This window comes from Tachysurus vachellii, chromosome 11, assembly GCF_030014155.1.
Source record: "Tachysurus vachellii isolate PV-2020 chromosome 11, HZAU_Pvac_v1, whole genome shotgun sequence".
NCBI lineage: Eukaryota > Metazoa > Chordata > Actinopteri > Siluriformes > Bagridae > Tachysurus > Tachysurus vachellii.
The window spans coordinates 7,628,624-7,646,236 of record NC_083470.1 but is presented as its reverse complement, the minus strand read 5'-3'; positions in this window follow the sequence as shown (position 1 = coordinate 7,646,236).

Here is a 17,613-nt window from a genome sequence, read left to right as displayed (position 1 = left end):
GCACTCTGGGAGGAGTAGAATACATTATTCTCTCTAAGAGCCATTATGCCTGATTAATTCACTCAAGATTTTAACAGTTTTATTACAGTTTGAACATTATTAGTGCTACACATGTAACAAAAATTGCAATTAAATAAAGAAATATATTAAATAAATGTTCAGCCAAACACCACAATCTTTCAATTCCAAGACTAACGGTCCACAGGCAGACCCTAATAGGACTTTAAATTAGTGCCTTATTAAAAGCAGGTGCACTCGAAGGGTAAAACGGTCAAGCCTATATATTAAAAGCACATAGACAGTGCTGGAATTAATTATGATATGTGGTTAATTAAAACGAACAAAATCTAGGACTTTTTCTAAATACATCCACGTAATTTTCCAATTCTACTTATACCTATTCCGTCTTTAATAATGTCATCATCGTAAAGGAAAACTCATGAATTTAAGATGTTTATAGAAAATCATAACTTAAATAAATAACCTATAAATTTGAAGTTTAACACTGAAAATCATTAATAGATATACTGTATGGTTCACTGGTTCATTGTTGTTGACTGCAGAAGTGATGGAATGAAATAAATATTAAAATAACATAAATATAAAAGACGAACGAATATGGAGAAGAAGAAGAAGAAGAAGAAGAAGAAGAAGAAGAAGAAGAAGAAGAAGAAGAAGAAGAAAACAATGAAGGAAGACAATGAATGAGCTAAATAAGAGTTACAAGTGAGATTAGACAAATGAGAGAAATAGAATAATGTTTTTTAATATTTAAACATATTCTAGCACTAGTCAGCCCCAGGAATTAGGGTTATCCCAGGAATGCCATTAAATCACAAAATATGCATTTTTAGTTTTCTGTTTTCAGTTTATTAAACAATTGTGAAAGGTCTGAACTTAAATCTTCTGTTGTTATGCATGTACAACAAATAGTAGCTAACAAAGGATAAACCAGTAGTTAAAACAGAGATGAATTAAAAGTAATATTGAATACTCACCCAGTGGTTTCTAAAGCAAAACAAGCAAAAATCAGAACTCGAGTGAACGTCCCTCTGAGAAACTTTCTGCCTTTTACATTGGACTACCTTTAAATCAGCATCCCCTATCAACCCCCAGGAACCTGTGTGTGTGTGTGTGTGTGTGTGTGTGTGTGTGTGTGTGTGTGTGTGTGTGTGTGTGTGTGTGTGTGTGTGTGTGTGTGTGTGTGTGTGTGTTTGTCATTGCTGTGCTGCTGATAACATTTCCTGTTGCTGTATGAGCATCAGTCATGATGTCATCTTTAAGTGCTTCAGGAATAAAGTTGTCATTAGTATGACAATGTGTAAGTTTGTATATTTTGATGTGTAAGTTTGTATATTTTTATGTTTTCACAGCAATCTGACTTGGTGCTATCGATGAGAAGATAAATAAAGAAACAAATGAATAAATACATTAAATAAATGTAAAATAATGTCTGCATGTAAGATTGAAGCCATTCTGATCTTCCTATTTATTTCACTCCTGGATCAACTGATTATTTTCAAATGATTATTAGTATAATTGTACAACTGTAGAACTTTCCAATAGTAGACTATTTATTATTTATTACAATTTATTATTTATTAAGTAAGTACGTATCAGCTACAAGCAGTTTGTGGTGAATGATCTGGATATTTATCCAAACATAAAATCTAACATTTAAACCTTAGATTTATTGTTTGTTTGAATAGTCTGTGAATAGGTTTGTACAGCAACACTTGGTGCAACAGTGTATTGTAATGATACTTAATGATGTGCATTAGAGTATGTGCATTCAATTTATAGAAAATAATCTGAAAAATACCAGTTAAGATTTAGTCAAGAAACAAGTTATAGTCAGTCTTCTGCACAGCTGCTAAACATTACATTAACTGCATCTAGCAGAATCACTTATCTAGAGCGGCTTTCATTCATCCAAGTTATACCCTGACCAATTGTTAATGGCCTTGCTCAGGGGCCCAGAAGTGTCAGCTTGTTGGCTCTGGGATTCAATCCAACAACCTTCCGATTAGTACAGTGGTCTTCACTATTTTTTTCATGTGAGCCACACTGATAGGACAAAGTCAATAGGAGAGCCACTTTCACCGCAAAGATATGCCAAGTTATTCAGACTTAAATAGCTTATCTGCTTAAATACAATGTACAATATTGCAATACAATAATTACTCGAGTTGCGGATGACGCATGCTCCCCATCAGTTACCTCTTTTGTCACTGTCACATTGCTTTGTTGCTGTTCATTTTGTGCGCGGGATTGTTTGATAAGAAATCGATCCATTTTTTAGTCCGTGTGTACAGTAAACACAAGTTGTTAACTAGCATGAAACACAAACTAGCTTCTGGCAGGCCGCCAAAAACTGGCTATTGCGCAGAACACAGTGAGTCAGTGACGAGTCAAATAATATATATAAATATATATTATTATTTGTAATAGAGCACATTCGTTTTTCTATGCTTCCCTGATTGTTTTTAATGTTATTTAAATGAAAAATAAATTTTAACCACATGATCATATCATCGTATTATTTACTGCCATGCGAGCCGCATATTAAAGCTTGGCGAGCCGCAGGAGGCTCGCGAGCCGCGCAGTGAGTAACACTGGATTAGTAGTACAACACCTTAACCACTATGCTACCAGATATATATTAGAACAAAATGTCATTTCTCCAAACCGGCGTTACTGTATGTACAGCACATAAAGTGCAATACCCAAGAGTGTTATAGGGTATATGAGCTGTAAACTATTTGTAGGTAGCAGCAATATAGTTAGCGTTCCATAAAATGTGCAGTGGAATTTAGTCATACAGGTGAAATGTTTGACTAGCCATTGGGTGTTGATTTAACACTTTTTAATACCACTTTTCTTTATGAAATATATCTACCAGACCAATTATAATTCAAATTGTAATTATGACCAATTAGAGATCCTGGTGAAGGATTGACAGTTTATAGCTGCTATAATGAAAGTGATAAAAGGAACTGACTTCACTGCACAATGTTATATATCTTTATAAACTGATACAAATTATTAATTGCTGTGATATGGGAAGAATAAAAGAATTTGGGAGGTGTTTGTCTGCATCGAACCACTCCATTATTGATTTGTTATTTTCTTTTATAAGCGCATTTATATCAGCACATATCACAAACCTCCTATGAATCCAGTGTAACATTATATAGCACAGACACATACATTTATAGGTATATGAATGCAATTGTTGTCGTTATATGATTTGTATGTTGTTACAAATCATGTTGTTATTATACACTATAGCACAGACTCTTGAATAAGGTAATATCTATAGAAAGTGAGTAACATATCTGGATATAACAGATGTCAAGTGCCAGGTGCTAACATGAACCTTAGGGTTAGGTTGGTATACGTGCTGTGCTGCTAATTTTAATGTTTGTTTATATAACAAAGCATATTTTTATATGTGGTATAGTCTGAATGAATGAGGTCTGTTCAGGTGCTCAGGAAATAGTAAGGCATTTAAAAGTTGTTTTAAGTAATCTTAAGACAGGCACAACTGGCAGGATGTGATAACAAGTAGTGGAAAAATGGGTGGAGGACTTAAAAGAGAAGGAAAAAGGAGGAGAGGTGTAGCAGAAAGAAGAAAGTGAAGTTAAAGCTATACACCCTGATTATCTGGTTCATGTTGTTGTTGTCATTTCCTAAAAGATGATACCATGTATCAGTTGTGTAATATTTTTTGAAGGTCCAGTTACATTAAATGTCTTAGATAGAAAAGTCCAGATAAGCAACTAACATGGCTGAACAGCCACAACATGTAACTTTTCATTCTTAACATTTAGTTCATAGATATAAGTAAAACTACTTGAAATGGTTATGGGTTTTTTCGCAGTGGCAGTCTGCATTACCAGTTTGACTTCGTTCATTGAATGCACACAAATGTTTTTTTTTAATCCCATTTTTTTAATCCCTTCCTACAAAAAGCTCGATCAGTTCCACCCACACTTGCACTTCTTATATTTCTTTGTATTTATGATATTTTCTAACAAACGTAATTGGCTAACTTAATTTCCCAAAATATATCTTATATAATTCTATTAATTATTAATTACATATACAAATTATAAAGTTCCAGTGTTGATGAACTCCTGAGACCTTTGTATCAATACACACCTCTATTAAAGAGTTGAGGTAGATCAGTCTATTCTGAATTCTATCCATTCATCTTTTTCATAATCATCTTTTAACTAGTCTTGTCACCATTTCACTAATCCAACCAACAAGGGTAGATTACTTTTTTTTATCTTGCCCAGGTTTATGAGGTTTTGTCTCTCTCTGCAGCCAATGATGATGAGCTGACTTGAATTATTTCAATAAATGCATGTGATTGCTTAGTTTGAAATGGTTGACCTGTCATAGAATCTGTAAAATTTCATGATCTTTTGAACTGTGCCAGAGCTGCTGTATATCATAAGTGGATTGGTTCTGATACAGTGAAATACTCTTCTGGGTTGAAATACAGATTACAGTCCTCCTATTGACAAAATGAGCTTAGTATTATGGCCATGTTAGAGCTTCTCAGGGTCACAATTCACATGTAATCAGGACATTTTATGGTATTACAAAAAATGACCTTGCTGTGTGTCATACTCTGTTAAGAAACTAATGGAAAACACATTTGTCGAATAGAAAAATACTTATTCAATTCATTCAATAATTATCTATGTCCAAAGGTATTTTTATATGTATCTTCTTCTTTCATAGATGGCTTGCTTTTTCAGAGGGAAGACTCTGTGCTTGTGTGCTGTGTGTTGTTGTGTGGGTCTGTTCATAAAGTGATCGCACCAAATCTTTAAGCTGATAAGCTCTCAGTATTTTATTTTTCACAGAGACACATGGACAATCTAGCTAATAATTCTTAAACCCTAGTACTCAAATGATACACCAGCAAATCTGCGTATCGCCTACTTCACTGCCTGTATGTTTCCATATAGTTAGGCATCTAGCCTTACTAATCTGGTACAATAAAATCCATGTTCATTATGCCTCATCTCTAAGGTCCAAGCTGATTGTTAATTATATTTTACATCTGTTCTGCGTATCGCCTACTTACTGCCTGTATGTTTCCAAATAGTTAGGCATCTAGCCTTATGGTGGCCTAATCACCCATCTCTGACTCTGATAATGTTAGCCTGGCTACAAAAGCACAATAAGAGAGACAAAAAAGAGGTACAGGACAATGTAAAATCTCCAGAATGCGAGTAATTCAAATATAACACACAAAAGCACTGTTTGAGAAGTGCTTTAACAATAACCATATAAGTTTAGTAATCCAGCTGTTAGATCATAATTTTCTTAAAATAACCGGCTTAAAGTTAAAGGCTAATATCCGGGGTGCATGAAATTTGTCAATGAATAGTGAATGACAGAGCACATATGCATCACATAAGTGGCAATTAGGAATCACATCACATCCAGGGCAAAATGTAACAACCACCTTTAAGCCCCCTTTCTAAGAGAATTTCAACTAATGTAGAAATTCTGTAAGTGGTATTCATCTGTGCTCTACAGAGGTGGTGAATAGAAAATAAGTTAAAATATCCTGCTATGTTTGTTTCTCATTAATCCATCCACATCCGCTTTCTTACAAAAAAGTAAACTACAGTATGTTCCTTATAAACTAATTTCCTTGTAAATCGAGTGTTCTGATACTGTGCCATCTAAAGAAGTACTAGATTTGTTTGAGTGTATAAATCTGTAGTGCTGTAGGCTTCACATGGGAACATTAGTTCAGGAAAAGACTGACTGTCAGGAGAGATTTCAAGAGAGGACAAATGGTGTTTGTGAAGCAGTTTGAGTGGCCATTAATTCTGTCCATTAAGAAGCCCTTTGCTTTCCCACCCAGTCACCTCCAACTGCCTCTGTCGTTAACAGGCTCTGTCAAGAAGGGGCAGTCGCATCATGGATGGAGTCATCAGCATTTTTATGAGGTAGGAGAATGGGAAATGCCAACGTCATTATAACTGACTGTTAGATGGGCAGATATCTCTCTATGGCTTTGAGGTGATGCTTAAATTGGCCTTTCTACTATCACCAGATCATCTTTGAAGAGTTCTTTCTATATATGAAGGAAAGGTCCAAGGGTACACATTTTTAATGGATATTTGCACACATTTGTCTTGGGGAATGGGTTGTAAGGGCTTTTAAAGTAAATTTCACCCAGTGCAAATGGGTCATATGAGACAAATTTGGCTAGCTCTTCAGTCTAAATCTGCTTAAACTACTTTATGTTTTGGTCTGTATATATTCCCCATACTTAAATAATGCAAAAATAACCAAATGATGCTCATTCAAAATATTATAAATCACTGATACAGGATAGAGAACCCATGGATATTTCTCCTCCAAACACACATAGAGTACAAACATGTTCATATTATAAATCTTTGGAATTAAAGGTCCTATGTTATAGCACAATTATTGGACAAACAACCATTGTGAAACATAAACATTATACTATCATAAATATTGTAAGATACATATATACATCATACTATAACAATGTAGAGATGGAAAGAGGCAACGCAAACACAAGTAATTGTGATTCATGATCAACAGGCCATAAAAAGACTCGTCACTGACAATAATATGTCCATGTTTCCTTTGGCTAATTGACAATATAGTAGAGAAAATGCAACATTAAGGGTTCAAGTTCAGTGACTACTCTAGTAACTGTTTGGACACTCCATTCCTTATCATAAAGAGCATTAGGACAAACCACAATGTTTACAGTTTCGATCTCTAGTGATTTTAATTGGATTTGTATAGGATGTCAGTACTGTCTGGACCAATGTCAAAGCAGAACAGCCTGGTTTGAGCAAAATCCAACAAACATTAGCATTCATGAACGTGAACATTATACAGTATGATTTCCTCCACACAGTAGACTGCAAAAAGGAATTGTGCTGTTGATTAAATATGACACCACAACCAAACAGAGCAACAATACACAATGAAGTAAAGCATTTTGGACCCCATACTGACTGTAGAAACCAGATAAAAGCTCTAGCAAGTGGCTAAAAACCACTATGCTAGTGATAGCTTAGTTTCACCAGCCAGCACAAGAAGGACAGTTGGTACCTTCAAATGTCTCGTTAGTATAAAAAGAACCAACATTTGTATTTAACATGGCATACTTCTCAAAGATGTGTTGTTTGTGAATAATTTGACACTTTAGCCAGCTCTTTTAGTTGAACATTGCAAGCCAACTGCAATTTATGAGCTGTTGAGATTTGTTGTGTTTTGTTTTTTTGTTAGATGTGGGCAGTGTTGCCTCGAAGGCATGAACGGAAACATAAAATGTGATTGCCACCTCCAGGTAGCACATAAAAACACACTTTCAGATATTCACCTTAGTGATTAAAGTTCAGTTTTATATAACATAGTCAGCTACAGGCAAAGAAGAGCAATCACTAGTCAGGATATCATATGTTACATCACATGTTTTTTGATAAACAAATGGCAAGGAAGCAGACAGAGATGCCACTTATTGATTATCTTATTGAGCCAAATGATATGACTCACTGAATAGAGTCGTGAAAATGTGCAAGAGAGGAAAAACCAAGGGTATATAGAATAGTTTAGAATAAGACATGGAATTTGTTACAGGACCAACATTTTTCCTGATTCTGATAGTCTGTGCCTATCTCAGGCATCATCGGTCATCAAGGCAGGATTCACCCTGGACGGGGTGCCAACCCATCGCAGGGCACACACTCACTCACGCAATCACACACTAGGGACAATTTTTTTCCAGAGATGCCAATCAACCTACCATGCATGTTTTTGGACCGGGGGAGGAAACCGGAGTACCCGGAGGAAACCCCTGAGGCACGGGGAGAACATGCAAACTCCACACACACAAGGTGGAGGCGGGAATCAAACCCCGACCCTGGAGGTGTGAGGCGAACGTGCTAACCACTAAGCCACCGTGCCCCCCTATAGTTTATATTAACCGAGTATTAACTGAGGTTCTTGTCTGATCTGTATGATGACACGTTCTTAATAAAGTGTATGGTGAATGTAGTATCCCCTTGCCAACAAAGATATTATCTACAAATGGTGACAGGAAAAAATGTTTGATGAACTTTGAATGAACTCTATATACCCTATACCTCCTGTGATGTGAATGAGTAGCTGGTCACTTAATTAATGGCATTTGTGGAATCAGGAATTTCTAAAGACATCACTATTGACCTGTGTAATGGCACATGACAACAGTGCCACACTCTGGGTATAAAATCCAAGAGGAATTAGACGGCTCATAGCGCATAAGCCTGGGGGCACATGTCTAAACACAGATTTAAGAAAATAGCAGAGGAAATGGAAGGGCCTCTAGAGGGAGAGCATGGGGAAGACTGTAATGTTGCCAGGCTCTCTGATTGGGCTCAGGGGATTGTCTAAATGGCTGCAACCCATGCTCAGCTTCAGCGCCCTGACAGCAGCTCAAGTTAATTTCCTATTTTCTCCTCAACCCTGCTTCCTCTTTAATTCTCGCTCATTAGACTGGGCTCCCATTGAGCTTGTCTTACTGTCCACACCGGTATGAGCGAATGCACCAGGGTCAGACAGACAAAAGACAAGGCATGTGTGACAGCCGTGTTTGCACTTCCGTGTAATATGTTCAATTATCTTTGAACAATGCAGCTCATTTGTGCACACCACTAAAGGAAGCAGTCAGTCTTCCCACGTTTGTATTGCAAATAAGGAGCAGGTGTAAAATATAATTAACAATCAGCTTGGACCTTAGAGATGAGGCATAATGAACATGGATTTTATTGTACCAAAGAACTGAGTGGAAGAAGACTAAATCCTAAATCTGCTGAAAGAAAGCTAAGTATGTGATCAGATTTTCAAGGCAAGGCCATGACCTGATGCTTATGAAATGGAAAAATACTGTAGCTACTGAAATCATACCGTATAATTGGCTTCAAACATAAGAATAGATCAATAATTACACCCAAATTTGTCATTGCTGCACATTATATAACTGAAATGCTGTCAAGCATTTGAATGATTACTTCTGCCTGTTGTTCATGACCTCCTTGAGTCTTGTCGGAAATAAGTAGGATGTTCCTAGGCATCTAGTGTCTAAAACAACACTGTGGTCTGCGCTAGAAATATTGAATTATTCTGTCTGTGGTTTGTGAGGTAAGAGAAAATCAGTACAATTTTAGCTTGTTAATCGTTTGTTTAGTAAACACCTCTTCATTGACAGACCCCTTGCATGCCACAAAACATATATTTGCTTCTTTTATCAAGCAAATAAAAATCTCTTACCATTAGAGACAGCTATGTGACAAAAGCACAAAAGCAATGTTAAACCTGAATGCATCTAGCATCCCTTTTTCACCTAAGGCAATGAGGATTGCTAATAAGAGTGTGACAATGAATGGCAAAATAAGAGCCTTGCCTGATTGCTTGATAGTTGATGTCTGACAAATATTAAAAGACTCCTGTTCACATTTTTGTTTCAGTCTTCTGTTTCAATCAATTCACTCAACACATTCCTATGTCTCTCATTATTCTCACAACACATTCACCTTCTGTTCAGTTCACAATAGCAAGCATCAAAGCATCAAGAGACCATTCTTTTTTTCTTGTATTGGTGTGATAGCAACAACAGCAAACAATAAGCAACATTTGAGCTGAGATTTTCACAATTCCACACAGGTTATGTAAGTTTGTAAGACTTAATTAAGAAATAAATCGAAACAAACATGCATGCTGTTCAAGGTTTCTTCAATTCACCACTCACAGCTCTGCTTCCTATTGCAGTTAGTTCCCATGTACTATTTGCCGCACAAAAAAAGACATTTAAGATTCCGTCTTATCTTGTCATATACAGCCATATACTTTAAATGTGTATAGAGTCAGTAAGAAAAGGAAAAAGCTTGAAATGATGCAGCAGAGATTGTTGGTGTCTCTGGTGTGTGTATTTAGCTATTATTAAATCAATCAATCAATTTGGGGAAATAGTGAGTTTGTTGCTGGATGCTGTCGGCTTACTACCCTCGCAAGTAGCTCAGGTTTGCAGACTGTGGAGTGGTGGGATGCTTTATATCCCAGGAAACCCTCATGTCTTTGTCACCTTCTGGCTCTAGCCATACAGTTAAGCTGTCATAGCTAGTCTTGCCAGAGTCCCTGTCTGCACTTTGCACATAATTTACATTGTCCATAACCTGAACACAGTCATACCTAAGAATTTTTCTCTCTCTCTGTCGATATATGCTATATATGCCACTCCGGACCAGTGTTGTATAAAGTACTAGAAAGCAATACTTGAGTAAAAGTAAAAGTATTGTACTAGAAAAAGACTTTGGTAGAAGTGAAAGTTACCTTTTAGAATATTACTCAAGTCTTAAAGTATCTGATATATACTGTACTTAAGTATCAAAAGTCATTTTCTGATATTTAATGTACTTAAGTATTTGAAGTAAAAGTAAAAAGTAAAATTTCAGTGATTTTCGGTAGGCATAAGAGCAGGGGCGGTTCTAGGGTTTCATCTTTAGGTGGTTTAGCCCTCAGTGAGAATTTAAAACAAGAAGAGTTTTATATTATATATTATATGACTACATAGTAAGCCAAAAGTTATGGTATTATTTAAAATGGCAAAAGCGGACACCAAAATATTATGCATGATGTAATGATGCCAGTCTTGATTCAGATCAGTTCATGTATGTGTGCATTCTCTACGAACATGGTGTCCAATGAATGCAGTCATTAATAAAAATATTCACAAGACAAAGACCAAATCAATAAATGTTATTTTTATTTAGTATTGAATGGATTGTTTGCATTAATATTTTGTTTGTGCTATAAACTCTGGTCATAAGAATAGTGAAATTTCACTGCTTTTGGTTGCGGTATTTGCGGCTTTCAGCCGATTAACGTTATAGATAAGTGCCTCCAGCTCTGATTGCCTGTGCTTCTCCGTAGAGCGTGCGGAGCTGCGTAATGCAATCTAGGAGCAGTGATTCGCCAAACCTCCCTTATTGCAGTCACACAAATTTCTTCTGATTTTATTTTGCAGTAACGAGTAACGAAGATGCTTAGTGGAAATATAACGGAGTAAAAGTATACATTTTATCTAGGAAATGTAGTGGAGTAAAAGTGAAAGTTGACAAATTTAAATAGCGAAGTAAAGTACAGATACGTGAAATTTCTACTTAAGTACAGTAACGAAGTGTTTGTACTCCGTTACATTACAACACTGCTCCGGACCTCCCAGTGTTCCGAGTTCCTAGCCCGGTCATCTCTTCTTACAGAGCGATTTCATCAATCCTGATGTTCTACCACTGGATAGAGTCTCGTCACCCGGTTGTCACCTTGCCAGGGATTGATCTGTATGGTCAGCCAGTGTCTCATGGGATTGTTTTGTATGAAGCCGCTTGAAGACTGTCATGCCTTTTTTTGAACCAATGTTGTGTCAGTCAGCTGTATGGTCTGGTTTTTATCAGAAATCAGGTCTGTGCTGAGCTCAGGGTTTGCGATGACCCATTGGTTCCTCAGGAGCTCTCGGTTGCACTATTATAAACTGTTGTAGAAATTACATTATTTACATTTACACTATTTACTGTAGAGGGTCAATTCAATTCAAGTTTATTTGTATAGCACTTTGAACAATTGACATTGTCTCAAAGCCACTTTGAGAACATAAACAGAGAACAAAAGGTTAATATAAAAAATAATATAAAGATTAATAGAATACAAAATTCATAGAATACAAAATTCAGAGTGTCACCCAAATGAGGATGGGTTCCTTTCTGAGCCTGGTTCCTCTCAAGGTTTATTCCTTTTATCATCTCAGGAAGTTTTTCCTTGCCGCCATCGCCTCATTAGGGATAGGGATTTTTCTTCTTATAATTATTATATATTTATTTATTTTTTCTCTCTCTTCTGTTTCCATACTTCTGTAAAGCTGCTTTGAGACAATGGGAAATTGGTAAAAGCGCTATACAAATAAATTACATTGAAAATTGAATTGAATTGAGTTTTTGACTGATGTCTGTGACCTAGTGAACCAGTATCAATTTGTATTAATTGATCAAGACTATAAAGCAATCCTGTAATTTGCTCTGGATTAAGGTATCAGCTGAACATCATAAATGTAAATATAAATATAAATGTAATAAAGTCAGCTTGCTTTGATAGTACAAAGCTTCTAACAAAGCTAATACAAAGCCTAGATAGAATGTTTCACATAAATTGACTAACTTCATTATTCATTCATTCATCTTCTACCGCTTATCCGAACTACCTCGGGTCACGGGGAGCCTGTGCCTATCTCAGGCGTCATCAGGCATCAAGGCAGGATACACCCTGGATGGAGTACCAACCCATCGCAGGGCACACACACACTCGCATTCACTCACGCACTCAGGACTATTTTCCAGAGATGCCAATCAACCTACCATGCATGTCTTTGGACCGGGGGAGGAAACCGGAGTACCCGGAGGAAACCCCCGAGGCACGGGGAGAACATGCAAACTCCACACACACAAGGTGGAGGCGGGAATCGAACCCCGACCCAGGAGGTGTGAGGTGAACGTGCTAACCACTAAGCCACTGTGCCCCCCCACTAACTTCATTAGTTAACTTTAAATATTATATAGTACCTACTGCACACTCATGACTTATAAAAGTAACAAGCATCTTGCTAGTGCCTACTAGTGTGAACATAGGGTTATGCATTTAATAGCTGCTGTGGTGTTCATGCAATGATGGAAAGGAGTATGAGATGAAGATAAAAAAAATACACATATCTTGTGCAGGATGACTCTTAGGTCTTAAGAGACCTGATACTAGTTCCAGCTTAGAGCTAGCTGAGAGCAATACATTACAGGATATTCATATTCAACAGGACTCCAGTTACACCGATCCAGTGACTTGGATCACTTCTGTCGACTGATACCTTTTTCACATAAGCTGTCAGTAAGATATCCTACTCACAGTGAGGTATTCCCTCTCTCATGTCTCTCTTTCATCTCACTCTTTCTGTCTTTCTGTCTCTTTTTGTGACACAGTCATCCATCTCCATCAGTCAAAAGCTACAGCGGGAAGTGAGGATGCTACACTACTGCTGTAGGTTCTGGACATTCTGAAGCAAGATGAATTAGAGAACCAGACATTTGGACAGATGGGGGTTGGAGGGAGATAATGAAGGAGGGAGGAAATGAGAGAATGATGGAGGATTAAATTATTTGACAGGCACTACAGGCATTACACAGCCACTGTACATCAGCATAAGCAGGACATCGTAAACCTACAGAACATCTACACACTTTTGTTGTCAGAAAAATATGACTCACTGCAGAACTACAGTAAGTTACATAAAGCCCTGCTATGTAATTAACAATAATGACAGGAATAAATCATCTTTGTGGTTTGATGATTAATTTATCAAAAAATGTGTGGCAGACTGGGAAATCCATTCACTTTTCAAATTCTGGATCTTCATAGTTCTGGATTAGTTCTTTAAAAATTAAGAATTGTTACAACCAAGGGGGTCACGGTGGCTTAGTGGTTAGCACGTTCGCCTCACACCTCCAGGGTCGGGGTTCGATTCCCACCTCCACCTTGTGTGTGTGGAGTTTGCATGTTCTCCCCGTGCCTCGGGGGTTTCCTCCGGGTACTCCGGTTTCCTCCCCCGGTCCAAAGATTGCGTGAGTGAATGAGAGTGTGTGTGCCCTGCGATGGGTTGGCACTCCGTCCAGGGTGTATCCTGCCTTGATGCCCAATGACGCCTGAGATAGGCACAGGCTCCCCGTGACCCGAGGTAGTTCGGATAAGCGGTAGAAGATGAATGAATGAATGTTACGACCAAAACAAATCAAAAATCCTAAAGCATACAATGATTCATTTCAACACTTCGTTGCCTCACAGAACTTATTTATAACCTGCATTTATAATAGCTAACATTTATTCATGTCATGTCAATCTGACTACAGCACAAGCAGCAGTGTGAATCAGTGCTTATTGTTTTGTCTTGATTGCTGTCCATGTGCTCGTTGTTTTGACTCCACTCCTATCTTGTCATTGGTTTATTGACCTACTGTGTCAGTTGTGTGTTCACTTGTTTTCGATTCCCTTCTGAAAGCCTGTCTGTTTCTTTGCCTCATGGTGACGTCTTATGTAAACTTATGTCTGCTTAAGCTAAGCCTTGTTTTTCTGTTTTTTTCCTATGTTACTTTTTCCGATCTCTCTGGTACTGGACCCATGCCTGTTGTCCCTGCTTTTGATTATAGATTATCTCTGTGTTGTGTAGTGTTGTGTAGTGTTGTGTTGTCTCCTTGTTCTCTGGTCCCTGTTTTGAAATTTTCAGATGATTTTTAATCTGCCCCAAATAAACTGAACCCCAATCTAACACAACTGCATCCCGTCTCTTTACTTCCTGGTTATTTAAGTTGTCACTTAGATTATCAGCATCATGCAATCAGTGTTTGTCTCATCACTTGAGGTAAAAGACACCTGCAAAATAACATCGCTAAAGAAATAATGCTGATTAATTCTGTCTGTTCTGTTCACATTTTTTTTTTTTGCTATTAATGTCTTTTATCAGTTGCAGGACATTAAATCTGTAGGACATGACCGTTTGTCAAAGAGGGTCTGAGATTACAAGATACATTTTAAATGTGGCTCACGAATGTAAATGAAAAAGAGTCCAGTAGTTGTAAGAAATTGATGACAATCCACTAAAGGGGTGAAGTAATCTAGTCTGTTAATCATTTCCTTGAATAAGCAGTGATGTTCTTAAAAATTGAAGCGACCTCAAAGTTTAGGCCTTGTTGAGTTTTAATATATATTAAATGACCTTTTTTTTGCTTGATAGAATTCTAAAACTTGCCCTATTTCTAAAAATCTTTCCTTACCAACCTAGACATAATTTTCGTACCGAAGTCAGAATAATTATTTAGATATATATTTAGATTTATGGCATTTGACAGATGACCTCATCCAGAGTGACTTAAATTTATCTCGTTTATACAGCTGAGAAACTGAGGATTAGGGGCCTTGCTCAGGGGCCCAGGAGTGGCAGCTTGGATTGTTTGTGTCATTATGGACAGAGAGAAGCGGTTAAATATTTTTCCATTCTGTTTACAGAACCTGTGCAGCCACAGAGAGTCTAGTTGTCCATCAGAACAAGTATCTTGTTGACAGCTGGGAGGAAAATTCACCCAAAATCTTCACTCAAAAATTCACTCAAAAATCCCTGACCCCTGTCTGTGAGTGCTTGTGGGAGAGATAGAGAGAAAAGGAGAGAGAGAGAGAGAGAGAGAGAGAGAGAGAGAGAGAGAGAGAGAGAGAGAGAGAGAGAGAGAGATTTGTTAATAACCACCTCGCTCAATCATTGTATCCGATCTGTATTATTATCTCGGCGTATTTAATAACACTGTGATCATGTGATAAAAGCCTGCTATTAAGTTTTGATTTAATAAAGAGTTGACGCTAATGAAAGGTAATTGTTGAGTTTCTAAATCAGCCATTCTGTGCCTGTGTTGGCAATAAAGCTGTGAGATGTGTGTAGTGTGTGAGTAGATAATCTTCTGCAATTATATTCTGTAAATAGTTTAGATTTTTTTTCATAGCCACTGCATCTATGAAATGATCGAATATGGGTTAGGTGGATTGGAACACATGGGAAATAGCATGTTTGGTATGGATATAAACAAATATGAATATGTTATTTGGAGTGTGTTGCAAATGGATACAAATACAGATACCAGCAGGAATTGAGTATTATTTTGATGTTTTCTAAAGCTTGCCAGGAAGGTCCACAAAGCTCACAGGAGGAACAGCCTGGTCAGGGTTGTTCACAAAGAAAAAAAAAAAGCCTTTTCTGTTCATCACATTTATAGATAGTGCCTCCAGAAAATAATGACCCCCAGGATTTTTTTCTCTTTTTGCTGACATCAGATTTAAGTATATTAGAATATACTTCTTTTTGAGTGACTTGCTACAGAATGAAAAGATCATCATTATTCAAAAGTAAAAGAACTAAAACTCTAAACACTGCAAAACTGGTAAGTGTTCACTGCCCATAGTCAATTTTGCATTGTCCTTGTGCAGAAATTTCACCTTTGTGATGTCATTTTCTTGGTATTTTCTCTAATTCAATTTCTCCAGCTCTCCCAAATTAAATGAAGATTTAACTTAAATGGGCAGCAATTTTAAACTCATGGCACAGATTTTGTATTGGATTTAAGTATAGGCTTTTTCCATTCCAAAATGAGAATGAGAATTTTTTTGTGTCAAACATTTCTTTTAGCAATTTTAGCCATTTCAGAAGTGTCTGCCTTTGTGCCACTCCCACATAGAGACCACGTCAAAAATGCGACTTGTGCATTTGTGAAATTTCCACACTACTAAATATTCCATGGTCAAATGTTAGTGGTATTATAACAAAGTGTAAGCAATTGGGTACAACAGCAACTCAGCCACGAAGTGGTAGGCCACGTAAAATCACAGAGCGGGGTCAGTGCCAGCTGAGGCACTCAGTGCAAAGAACTCGCCTGCAGAACTTTCTGCAGAATCAATAGCTACAGACCTCCAAACTTTGTGTGGCATTCAGATTAACTCCATAACAGTGCAAAGAGAGGGTTTCCATGGCTGAGCAGCTGCATCGAAGCCTTACATCACCAAGTACAACGCATAGCGTCAGATGCGGTTTTGTAAAGCATGCTGCCACTGGACTCTAGAGCAGTGGAGACGTGTTCTCTGGAGTGACAAATCACTGGCAATCAACTTTCTGGCAATCTGTTGGACGAGTCTGGGTTTGGTGGTTGCAAAGTTTGGTGGAAGGGGATTATGGTGTGTGCTTGTTTTTCAGGGTTTGGGCTTGGCCCCTTAGTTCCAGTGAAAGGAACTTTTAATGCTTCAGCATACCAAGACATGTCGGACAATTTCATGCTCCCAACTTTGTGGGAACAGTTTGAAGATGGCCCCTTCCTGTTCCAACATGACTGCACACAAGTGCACAACGCAAGGTCCATAAAGACATAAATGAGTGAGTTTAGTGTGGAGGAACTTCACAGTCCTGCACAGAGTCCTGACTTCGACCCGATAGAACACATTTGGGATAAATTAGCACGGAGACTGCGAGCCAGCACTTGTCATCCAACATCAGTGCCTGACCTCACAAATGCACTTCCAGAGGAATAGTGAAAATGTTCCATTAACACACTCCTAAACTTTGTGGCAAGCCTTCCCAGAAGAGTTGAAGCTGTTATAACTGCAAAGGGTAGGCCAACTCCATATTAAACCCTTAAGAATGGGATGTCATTAAACTTCATGTGCAAAGGCAGACGTCCCGAAACGTTTGCCAATATATCGTATGTGACATTTGTGACAGTTTAGAAGGATGTCCTGATCTTGGTAGTGTGTGGTTTGAGCTGCTTTGTTATTGTGGATGTTTTGTAGCCTTTGCTGCCAAAATACAATAATCACACTTTATTAAGCTATGGCAATGACTTCATTACTTTAATTAATTTCTGTGTTCATGCTTTATTTATTGTCAACAATGAATGTCACAAGCAGAGCAGTGTGTTGTTGTATTTAGTGTTT